This window comes from Cyprinodon variegatus, unplaced genomic scaffold (genome assembly GCF_000732505.1).
Source record: "Cyprinodon variegatus isolate N-32 unplaced genomic scaffold, C_variegatus-1.0 Scaffold1214, whole genome shotgun sequence".
Classification (NCBI taxonomy): domain Eukaryota; kingdom Metazoa; phylum Chordata; class Actinopteri; order Cyprinodontiformes; family Cyprinodontidae; genus Cyprinodon; species Cyprinodon variegatus.
Window position 1 is genome coordinate 194,409 of NW_015151667.1, and position 2,638 is coordinate 197,046.

Genomic DNA, 2,638 nt, shown 5'->3' on the forward strand with positions numbered 1-2,638 from the left:
CTGACCGCTAGATGTCGCTAAAAGTTACACACTGTAGCTTTAAATATACCATAATACTATTTCCTCATACCCCCTTTTCGGAAAAACAAGTAGCCAAGTAGCTAATCTTAACATTGATTGCAACTATTTCTTAAAGGTAAGTCGTGAAAATGTGGTTTTCAGGTGTGAGAGGTCTCCAACTTTATTTATCCATCCTTAAGAAGGGGGTCATCATCAGGGTGGAAGAAAACATTTATTTAAAACAAAAGAGTACTCCGCAATGCCAAAGGTAATATTTCTTCATATATTTGTCCATAGTTGACTTGTGATACAAAAATATGAAGCAATGATATACCTACAGTAGCAGCCATTCAAAATGGCGCTTCCCAGCCAAACGCCAGCCGAATGGCAGCCAACTTCCAGCCACTGGAGTGACCCCCTTCTTGAATATATGTTTTTCTCTTTAGATCTTAATGTCCACAAATCATGAGAGAAATAAAATTTAATACAAAGATTGATGTTTAAAAATGAATTGTATGGGACCAGCCAAGGAAAGTGGGGACATTTTGACTGGCTACCACTGTATAAAGGTAAAGGATACACTCAAGGATAATGATGTACTGTGAAGATCAGCATGAGAACCTTTTACTCTCAGCGTGACCAGTGAAAGTGGGCTGTAGTTGGATCTACCTGTAAGGCTGTTATTATCTGATAATAATAAATAAAATCAGTCTGAATTAGTCAAAAAATAAATATCGGAATATCGTATCGGACCTTGAAAGTTGTATCGGGACACCCAGTATGACAATAAAGACACATCGTCAACACAATGATTTAATGGCTACGGAATCCCATAAAGGTCCTAGTCTGTGTCTACACCTCATATTTTAACTTGGAACTAGTTAAAATTGGCATTGAGCAACAAAGTAACATTGAGGTTTAGGAAAGGTTCAGAAACTAGTAGTGCATTTTAGAACCCTCCTTAATTGTGTCCAAACCGACTTACATCAACTTAAAGTAACGTCTTCCTATTATACATACTAGTAATGATTTTCAAAAAACCTTGGATATTAAATACCTTTTTTTAATCGGGGAAACGTCAATCAGCTTTTTATGTTTTATGAAGAGCTACTTTTGAACCTTGTTGGTTTACAGTGGGTACGGAAATTATTCAGACCCCTTTAAATGTTTCACTCTGTTATTTGCAGCCATTTGCTAAAATCAATAAAGTTCATTTTATTTCTTATTAATATACATTCTGCACCTCATCTTGACAGAACCCCCCCCCCCCAAAAAATGTTTTTTTTTTAGACATTTTTGCAAATTAATTAATAAAGAAAAGACTGAAATATCAAATGGTCACAAGTATTCAGACCCTTTGCTGTGACGCTCATATTTAACTCACATGCTGTCCATTTTTTCTGGTCCTCCCTGAGATGGTTCTCCTGCTTCACTGGAGTCCAGCTGTGTTTAATTAAGCTTATTGGACTTGATTAGGAAAGGAACACACCTGTCTATATAAGACCTTACAGCTCACAGTGCATGCCAGAGCAAACAAGAGTCGTGAGGTTGAAGGAACAAAGGTTACAAAATAATGTCTGCAGCGCTCATGGTTCCTAACAGCACAGTGGACTCCATAATACTGAAATGGAAGAAGTTTGGGACGACCAGAACTCTTCAGCCAAACTGAGTTATCGTGGGAGAACAGTCTTGGTGAGTGAGGTAAAGAAGAACCCAAAGATTACTGTGACTGAGCTCCAGAGATGCAGCAGGGAGAATAGAGAAAGTTCCACAAAGTCAACTATGACTGCAGCCCTTTAGCAGTTGGGGCTTTATGGCAGAGTGGCCCAACGGAAGCCTCTCCTCACTGCAAGACATATGAAAGCCTGCATGGAGTTTGCCTAGAAAACACATGAAAGACTCCTAGACTAAGAGAAAGAAGATCCTTTGGTCTGATGGGACCAAGATTATTAATATGGTTAATACAACTATTCCTTATTTGTGAACATAATTTTCTTGATAAAAATCCTTTTGCTAAAATGCCATCAGAACGCTTTTAATATTATGTGGTGTCTCACCCCCCACCAACAACGTAGATCAGTCCATTTGCTGCACATGTTCAGAAAGGTCCAAAGAGACAGCAGCAAACCATCTGAAAACAAATAGTGCGAAGAGCAGTGTTACCAACTTGCAGTCATGATTCATGCAGCTATTATTTCATCCAAATGAAAAATGGAGAACAGATAAGCGGATCATGGCTTGTCTAATGATAAAAAGGAGGACTGGGTTATTTACTTTTGCCAACGCCTTTTTGGAAATACAGGAAGGAGCAATCAGCTAAGTGCTTAATGATTGGAGAAAAAAATCTTTCATTCATTTGAAACAGCATGAAAAGTCAGCTGAGTACAAAACATTGAGAGAAAAACAAGAAGAGAGAGACTAATCATATTACAAATAATGTATGTCTGTTCTATTAAAACATAAAAAAAATTCTGTATCTGTAAGAATGAGTCTGTTTTATGTCCAGGGGCGTTGCTAGGCACAAAGCTTTACTGGGGCACTGGCCCCCTACCGCATATGCCCCTCCTTCCATACATAAATACAGACAAGCACACTGCCCCACCCTGATAAATTCCTACCAAAATTACCAGTTAAGATA